Below are 9,465 nucleotides of genomic sequence, written 5' to 3'. Positions count from 1 at the left end.
GCTAATGGTCAGTTGATATTCAAAATCATTGCAGGCCTGTAAATGACACCTGCCCTGAAAACAAATCCTGGGGTCACATATCGACCAAAAAATTCAAAGGACGTCCATATTTCAAAACGACCGTTTCAAAAGGCATATTTTATGTACATTAGTGTTCTGCTTCTTTGCCTTTCTTTCTTTTTTGGTTAAAAAGACGGGAATGGAAAAAGGCATCCCTCAGACTGGGCGAAAATCGTTGCAAACGAATCAGTGGACAAAAGTTTAATCTCCAATATATATAAACAGGTCATGCAGCTTAATATTAAAAAAACAAACAACCCAATACAAAAATGGGCAGAAGATCTAAAGAGACGTTTCTTCAAAGAAGACACAGAGATGGCCAAGATGCACATGAAAAGCTGCTCAACAGCACTAATTATTAGAGAAATGCAAATCAAAACTACAATGAGGTATCACCTCACACCTGTTAGGATCGGCATCATCAGAAAATCTACAAACAACAAATTCTGGGGAGGGTGTGGACAAACGGAGCCCTCTTCCACTATTGGTGGGAATGTAAATTGATACAGTCACTTTGGAGAACACTATGGAGTTTCCTTTAAAAAACTAGAAATAGAATTACCATCTGATCCAGCAATCCCACTTCTGGGCATATACCCAGAGAAAACCATAAATCAAAAAGGCACATTCACCACAATGTTCATAGCAGCACTATTTACAATAGCCAGGTAATGGAAGCAACCTAAATGCCCACAGACAGATGAATGGATAAAGATGGGGTACATATATAAAATGGAATATTACTCGGCCACAAAAAGGAATGAAACTGGGTCATTTGTAGAGACATCGATGGATCTAGAGACTGTCATACAGAATGAAGTAAGTCAGAAAGAGGAAATCAAATATTGTATATTAATGCATATATGTGGAACCTAAAAAATGGTACAGATGAACTGGTTTGCAGGGACGAAATAGAGACGCAGAGGTCGAGAACAAACGTATGGACACCAAGTGTGGGAAGCCATGGGGTGGTGGTGGTGGGATGAGTTGGGAGATTCGGGTTGACCTGTATACATGTATATGCATAAAATACATAACTAATAATAACCTGCTGTATAAAAAAAGTAAATAAAATTAAATTTCAAAATTTTAAAAAATAAAATTTAAAAATAAAACAGAAAAAATTTATTCCCTTCACACAGATGTATTTATAGGAATGAATAATTTCCATGCTTATATCTATAAATACATAAAAGAGGAATAAAATCTAACTTGAACCATAAACGAAAAAAAACCTGAACCCACCAGTTATACAGAGGAAAACCCTATCAGGGCACTTTCTCCAGCGGTAAACAATTCTGAAGTTGGTCAGAGGTGGGGAATCATCTCCCATCCAGCCAGGAACCCACCCCCCACGCAAGAAGCGTCCTCATTGCAAAGCTGGGAGACCGTGCCGAGGCATCTCTGAATAAAGGTGAGCTGAGCCCCAGGCCAGCTGCTGCTGAACTGTTCCCACCCTTCCCAGGTAAAACACCTGAATATGTACAAGGGCTTGAAAGCCTAGAGGAAGGGCCATGGAGCACACTAGCGAAAGCACGCAGGCCAAGTTGGTGACTGCAGGCCAGCCAGGGTGGTCCTGGCCCCGTGCGCTCTTCCGGAAGCTTTCCATTGTCCTGCCTGAGATACCCCTCCTGTCCCGGCCCCCACTGCGTTTTTCCTTCCTCACCTCTGTCAGGAGAGAAATTCCAGTGGAAGGTATGGGTGACACATCCTCTTCTTTACAGGTGGCAGCCTGGCAACTCCTGCAGAAAGGCCAGCAGTGCCCCACTCACACCGGGCCACCAACAAAGCTGTGGCCCCTCATTCCCTCCCACCAGCTCAGCCCCGAGACTGCTGACGGGGCAGAGAATATGGAGTCAGGCACAGCTTCAGGGGCTATTGCTGACTGGAGCGCTGTTTATATTGACCTCAACCAGGCACACCTGGGGAGGGCCAGCCGGCAGGGTAAGGCTGCCCAGGTCAGCTAATCCGCAACCCTCAGGGAATCACATTGTTGAAAATGGACCTCGCTAAGGCAGAATAGAAGCCAAGGAAAATAAGGACACAATGCCATTTGCAGCACCGTAGATGAGTCTAGAGGTAATCACGTGACTTGTAGTAAGTCAGAAAGTGAAAGACACATATCATATCATATCACTTATAGGTGTTACCTAAAAATGGATACCAGGGCAGACATTTCCACGGAGAAGGGCAATCACAGATTCATTAAACACACTTATGGTTCACCAATGGATAGGTTTCATTACGATATCGGTGTTAACAGACATATACAAACACAGGTGACATATATAATCACCAAAGACCTACGGAATACCAAGAGAAGACTACTCAACATTCTGTCATAACGTACCTGGGAAAAGGATCCCAGGGAGAACAGACATCTGTATATGTGTAAAAGAACCACATCTTCGACACCTACAATAAGCCAAAGATTGTAATCAAACTTGCTGTAATAAAAAATAAAAATTTAAATTAAAAATACGAACAAGAAGTAGGGAGACAAACTTGAGGGGCTTTCTCCTGGCACATTCCATTCTAAATTCCAATCTAGAACACGACTTCCATTGAGGCTCTGCTGCCCTAGTAACCAGATTTGGTAAGGGAGAACTGCTGCCACCTTGTGGCCGTTTCACACAACAGCAGCTTTAATCCCAGCGCTAATGGTCAGTTGATATTCAAAATCATTGCAGGCCTGTAAATGACACCTGCCCTGAAAACAAATCCTGGGGTCACATATCGACCCAAAAATTCAAAGGACGTCCATATTTCAAAACGACCGTTTCAAAAGGCATATTTTATGTACATTAGTGTTCTGCTTCTTTGTCTTTCTTTTTTGGTTAAAAAGACGGGAATGGAAAAAGGCATCCCTCAGACTGGGCGAAAATCGTTGCAAACGAATCAGTGGACAAAGGTTTAATCTCCAATATATATAAACAGGTCATGCAGCTTAATATTAACAAAACAAACAACCCAATACAAAAATGGGCAGAAGATCTAAAGAGACGTTTCTTCAAAGAAGACACAGAGATGGCCAAGATGCACATGAAAAGCTGCTCAACAGCACTAATTATTAGAGAAATGCAAATCAAAACTACAATGAGGTATCACCTCACACCTGTTAGGATCGGCATCATCAGAAAATCTACAAACAACAAATTCTGGGGAGGGTGTGGACAAACGGAGCCCTCTTCCACTATTGGTGGGAATGTAAATTGATACAGTCACTATGGAGAACACTATGGAGTTTCCTTTAAAAAACTAGAAATAGAATTACCATCTGATCCAGCAATCCCACTTCTGGGCATATACCCAGAGAAAACCAGAAATCAAAAAGGCACATTCACCACAATGTTCATAGCAGCACTATTTACAATAGCCAGGTAATGGAAGCAACCTAAATGCCCACAGACAGATGAATGGATACAGATGGGGTACATATATAAAATGGAATATTACTCGGCCACAAAAAGGAATGAAACTGGGTCATTTGTAGAGACATCGATGGATCTAGAGACTGTCATACAGAATGAAGTAAGTCAGAAAGAGGAAATCAAATATTGTATATTAATGCATATATGTGGAACCTAAAAAATGGTACAGATGAACTGGTTTGCAGGGAAGAAATAGAGACGCAGAGGTCGAGAACAAACGTATGGACACCAAGTGTGGGAAGCCATGGGGTGGTGGTGGTGGGATGAGTTGGGAGATTCGGGTTGACCTGTATACATGTATATGCATAAAATACATAACTAATAATAACCTGCTGTATAAAAAAAGTAAATAAAATTAAATTTCAAAATTTTAAAAAATAAAATTTAAAAATAAAACAGAAAAAATTTATTCCCTTCACACAGATGTATTTATAGGAATGAATTATTTCCATGCTTATATCTATAAATACATAAAAGAGGAATAAAATCTAACTTGAACCATAAACGAAAAAAAACCTGAACCCACCAGTTATACAGAGGAAAACCCTATCAGGGCACTTTCTCCAGCGGTAAACAATTCTGAAGTTGGTCAGAGGTGGGGAATCATCTCCCATCCAGCCAGGAACCCACCCCCCACGCAAGAAGCGTCCTCATTGCAAAGCTGGGAGACCGTGCCGAGGCATCTCTGAATAAAGGTGAGCTGAGCCCCAGGCCAGCTGCTGCTGAACTGTTCCCACCCTTCCCAGGTAAAACACCTGAATATGTACAAGGGCTTGAAAGCCTAGAGGAAGGGCCATGGAGCACACTAGCGAAAGCACGCAGGCCGAGTTGGTGACTGCAGGCCAGCCAGGGTGGTCCTGGCCCCGTGCGCTCTTCCGGAAGCTTTCCATTGTCCTGCCTGAGATACCCCTCCTGTCCCGGCCCCCACTGCGTTTTTCCTTCCTCACCTCTGTCAGGAGAGAAATTCCAGTGGAAGGTATGGGTGACACATCCTCTTCTTTACAGGTGGCAGCCTGGCAACTCCTGCAGAAAGGCCAGCAGTGCCCCACTCACACCGGGCCACCAACAAAGCTGTGGCCCCTCATTCCCTCCCACCAGCTCAGCCCCGAGACTGCTGACGGGGCAGAGAATATGGAGTCAGGCACAGCTTCAGGGGCTATTGCTGACTGGAGCGCTGTTTATATTGACCTCAACCAGGCACACCTGGGGAGGGCCGGCCGGCAGGGTAAGGCTGCCCAGGTCAGCTAATCCGCAACCCTCAGGGAATCACATTGTTGAAAATGGACCTCGCTAAGGCAGAATAGAAGCCAAGGAAAATAAGGACACAATGCCATTTTCAGCACCGTAGATGAGTCTAGAGGTAATCACGTGACTTGTAGTAAGTCAGAAAGTGAAAGACACATATCATATCATATCACTTATAGGTGTTACCTAAAAATGGATACCAGGGCAGACATTTCCACGGAGAAGGGCAATCACAGATTCATTAAACACACTTATGGTTCACCAATGGATAGGTTTCATTACGATATCGGTGTTAACAGACATATACAAACACAGGTGACATATATAATCACCAAAGACCTACGGAATACCAAGAGAAGACTACTCAACATTCTGTCATAACGTACCTGGGAAAAGGATCCCAGGGAGAACAGACATCTGTATATGTGTAAAAGAACCACATCTTCGACACCTACAATAAGCCAAAGATTGTAATCAAACTTGCTGTAATAAAAAATAAAAATTTAAATTAAAAATACGAACAAGAAGTAGGGAGACAAACTTGAGGGGCTTTCTCCTGGCACATTCCATTCTAAATTCCAATCTAGAACACGACTTCCATTGAGGCTCTGCTGCCCTAGTAACCAGATTTGGTAAGGGAGAACTGCTGCCACCTTGTGGCCGTTTCACACAACAGCAGCTTTAATCCCAGCGCTAATGGTCAGTTGATATTCAAAATCATTGCAGGCCTGTAAATGACACCTGCCCTGAAAACAAATCCTGGGGTCACATATCGACCAAAAAATTCAAAGGACGTCCATATTTCAAAACGACCGTTTCAAAAGGCATATTTTATGTACATTAGTGTTCTGCTTCTTTGTCTTTCTTTTTTGGTTAAAAAGACGGGAATGGAAAAAGGCATCCCTCAGACTGGGCGAAAATCGTTGCAAACGAATCAGTGGACAAAGGTTTAATCTCCAATATATATAAACAGCTCATGCAGCTTAATATTAACAAAACAAACAACCCAATACAAAAATGGGCAGAAGATCTAAAGAGACGTTTCTTCAAAGAAGACACAGAGATGGCCAAGATGCACATGAAAAGCTGCTCAACAGCACTAATTATTAGAGAAATGCAAATCAAAACTACAATGAGGTATCACCTCACACCTGTTAGGATCGGCATCATCAGAAAATCTACAAACAACAAATTCTGGGGAGGGTGTGGACAAACGGAGCCCTCTTCCACTATTGGTGGGAATGTAAATTGATACAGTCACTATGGAGAACACTATGGAGTTTCCTTTAAAAAACTAGAAATAGAATTACCATCTGATCCAGCAATCCCACTTCTGGGCATATACCCAGAGAAAACCAGAAATCAAAAAGGCACATTCACCACAATGTTCATAGCAGCACTATTTACAATAGCCAGGTAATGGAAGCAACCTAAATGCCCACAGACAGATGAATGGATACAGATGGGGTACATATATAAAATGGAATATTACTCGGCCACAAAAAGGAATGAAACTGGGTCATTTGTAGAGACATCGATGGATCTAGAGACTGTCATACAGAATGAAGTAAGTCAGAAAGAGGAAATCAAATATTGTATATTAATGCATATATGTGGAACCTAAAAAATGGTACAGATGAACTGGTTTGCAGGGAAGAAATAGAGACGCAGAGGTCGAGAACAAACGTATGGACACCAAGTGTGGGAAGCCATGGGGTGGTGGTGGTGGGATGAGTTGGGAGATTCGGGTTGACCTGTATACATGTATATGCATAAAATACATAACTAATAATAACCTGCTGTATAAAAAAAGTAAATAAAATTAAATTTCAAAATTTTAAAAAATAAAATTTAAAAATAAAACAGAAAAAATTTATTCCCTTCACACAGATGTATTTATAGGAATGAATTATTTCCATGCTTATATCTATAAATACATAAAAGAGGAATAAAATCTAACTTGAACCATAAACGAAAAAAAACCTGAACCCACCAGTTATACAGAGGAAAACCCTATCAGGGCACTTTCTCCAGCGGTAAACAATTCTGAAGTTGGTCAGAGGTGGGGAATCATCTCCCATCCAGCCAGGAACCCACCCCCCACGCAAGAAGCGTCCTCATTGCAAAGCTGGGAGACCGTGCCGAGGCATCTCTGAATAAAGGTGAGCTGAGCCCCAGGCCAGCTGCTGCTGAACTGTTCCCACCCTTCCCAGGTAAAACACCTGAATATGTACAAGGGCTTGAAAGCCTAGAGGAAGGGCCATGGAGCACACTAGCGAAAGCACGCAGGCCAAGTTGGTGACTGCAGGCCAGCCAGGGTGGTCCTGGCCCCGTGCGCTCTTCCGGAAGCTTTCCATTGTCCTGCCTGAGATACCCCTCCTGTCCCGGCCCCCACTGCGTTTTTCCTTCCTCACCTCTGTCAGGAGAGAAATTCCAGTGGAAGGTATGGGTGACACATCCTCTTCTTTACAGGTGGCAGCCTGGCAACTCCTGCAGAAAGGCCAGCAGTGCCCCACTCACACCGGGCCACCAACAAAGCTGTGGCCCCTCATTCCCTCCCACCAGCTCAGCCCCGAGACTGCTGACGGGGCAGAGAATATGGAGTCAGGCACAGCTTCAGGGACTATTGCTGACTGGAGCGCTGTTTATATTGACCTCAACCAGGCACACCTGGGGAGGGCCGGCCGGCAGGGTAAGGCTGCCCAGGTCAGCTAATCCACAACCCTCAGGGAATCACATTGTTGAAAATGGACCTCGCTAAGGCAGAATAGAAGCCAAGGAAAATAAGGACACAATGCCATTTGCAGCACCGTAGATGAGTCTAGAGGTAATCACGTGACTTGTAGTAAGTCAGAAAGTGAAAGACACATATCATATCATATCACTTATAGGTGTTACCTAAAAATGGATACCAGGGCAGATGTTTCCACGGAGAAGGGCAATCACAGATTCATTAAACACACTTATGGTTCACCAATGGAAAGGTGTGTGGATCGGTTTCATTACGATATCGGAGTTAACAGACATATACAAACACAGGTGACATATATAATCACCAAAGACCTACGGAATACCAAGAGAAGACTACTCAACATTCTGTCATAACGTACCTGGGAAAAGGATCCCAGGGAGAACAGACATCTGTATATGTGTAAAAGAACCACATCTTCGACACCTACAATAAGCCAAAGATTGTAATCAAACTTGCTGTAATAAAAAATAAAAATTTAAATTAAAAATACGAACAAGAAGTAGGGAGACAAACTTGAGGGGCTTTCTCCTGGCACATTCCATTCTAAATTCCAATCTAGAACACGACTTCCATTGAGGCTCTGCTGCCCTAGTAACCAGATTTGGTAAGGGAGAACTGCTGCCACCTTGTGGCCGTTTCACACAACAGCAGCTTTAATCCCAGCGCTAATGGTCAGTTGATATTCAAAATCATTGCAGGCCTGTAAATGACACCTGCCCTGAAAACAAATCCTGGGGTCACATATCGACCAAAAAATTCAAAGGACGTCCATATTTCAAAACGACCGTTTCAAAAGGCATATTTTATGTACATTAGTGTTCTGCTTCTTTGTCTTTCTTTCTTTTTTGGTTAAAAAGACGGGAATGGAAAAAGCATCCCTCAGACTGGGCGAAAATCGTTGCAAACGAATCAGTGGACAAAAGTTTAATCTCCAATATATATAAACAGCTCATGCAGCTTAATATTAAAAAAACAAACAACCCAATACAAAAATGGGCAGAAGATCTAAAGAGACGTTTCTTCAAAGAAGACACAGAGATGGCCAAGATGCACATGAAAAGCTGCTCAACAGCACTAATTATTAGAGAAATGCAAATCAAAACTACAATGAGGTATCACCTCACACCTGTTAGGATCGGCATCATCAGAAAATCTACAAACAACAAATTCTGGGGAGGGTGTGGACAAACGGAGCCCTCTTCCACTATTGGTGGGAATGTAAATTGATACAGTCACTATGGAGAACACTATGGAGTTTCCTTTAAAAAACTAGAAATAGAATTACCATCTGATCCAGCAATCCCACTTCTGGGCATATACCCAGAGAAAACCAGAAATCAAAAAGGCACATTCACCACAATGTTCATAGCAGCACTATTTACAATAGCCAGGTAATGGAAGCAACCTAAATGCCCACAGACAGATGAATGGATAAAGATGGGGTACATATATAAAATGGAATATTACTCGGCCACAAAAAGGAATGAAACTGGGTCATTTGTAGAGACATCGATGGATCTAGAGACTGTCATACAGAATGAAGTAAGTCAGAAAGAGGAAATCAAATACTGTATATTAATGCATATATGTGGAACCTAAAAAATGGTACAGATGAACTGGTTTGCAGGGAAGAAATAGAGACGCAGAGGTCGAGAACAAACGTATGGACACCAAGTGTGGGAAGCCATGGGGTGGTGGTGGTGGGATGAGTTGGGAGATTCGGGTTGACCTGTATACATGTATATGCATAAAATACATAACTAATAATAACCTGCTGTATAAAAAAGTAAATAAAATTAAATTTCAAAATTTTAAAAAATAAAATTTAAAAATAAAACAGAAAAAATTTATTCCCTTCACACAGATGTATTTATAGGAATGAATTATTTCCATGCTTATATCTATAAATACATAAAAGAGGAATAAAATCTAACTTGAACCATAAACGAAAAAAAACCTGAACCCACCAGTTATACA

The sequence above is a fragment of the Mesoplodon bidens genome (assembly GCF_964165515.1).
Source record: "Mesoplodon bidens genome assembly, contig: HAP1_SCAFFOLD_259, whole genome shotgun sequence".
Lineage (NCBI taxonomy): Eukaryota > Metazoa > Chordata > Mammalia > Artiodactyla > Ziphiidae > Mesoplodon > Mesoplodon bidens.
The sequence above is the reverse complement of the archived record's forward strand: the minus strand, read 5'-3'. Positions refer to the sequence as shown.